The following is a 798-nucleotide window of genomic DNA, read 5'->3' on the forward strand; positions in this document are numbered from 1 at the left end:
TTATATAAGCTCCCTCTACTGGTTATCTGCCACAGTTCCTCTGCAGTTTATTCTTCAAAGGTAAAAGAAAATATTTGTATAAGTTACTCCAATGTGAGCATGGTTTGTGGTTATTTTTATAAATATTCTTAAAAATAATCAAAAAGCTCTATGGTACTTCCTTTTTTGCTGCTATTTTTGATGTGCATTGGAGTACCAATTATTTATCATTGTGTGTGTGTGTGTGTGTGTGTGTGTGTGTACACTAGTCAACATTTCAAGTGGATCATAAAAGTTGTCCTAAAACCAAAATGCGTTCTTGTCTTAGGACAACTTTGATTAACTTTTTTGATCCACTTCAAATGCTGACTACTGTATATTATATATTATATATAATATGAATATCATATGTTACCATGTTTATCTTCTGATACCATTATTGTTTCATGGTACCACACCATTATTTTTGTAAGGGGTAATTAAATATCACAACAGATATGTGTTAAACAGAATATATGAGTAGGAATAGAATAGGATAGAATAGAATAAAAATCATTTCCTTTATTGCAAGTTACATCATTAGGTGGTGACAAGAGACTCATTTAATCTTTTTCAACCGATTTCATTAGTTCTGAACCAAAATAACAGTTACTCATTGAGTCAAAATATAGTAGGGGAAAAAAAACAGTAAAAATATAGTGTGTATGAATTCATAGTACTCACAAATTAGTAGGGATATCGGTTAAAAAGTATGCCAATATTTACCTAATACTGCAGCAAAGCAAACTAATCATGTCATTCATGATAATGACACCATCT

Source organism: Cyprinus carpio, chromosome A18 (genome assembly GCF_018340385.1).
Source record: "Cyprinus carpio isolate SPL01 chromosome A18, ASM1834038v1, whole genome shotgun sequence".
Lineage (NCBI taxonomy): Eukaryota > Metazoa > Chordata > Actinopteri > Cypriniformes > Cyprinidae > Cyprinus > Cyprinus carpio.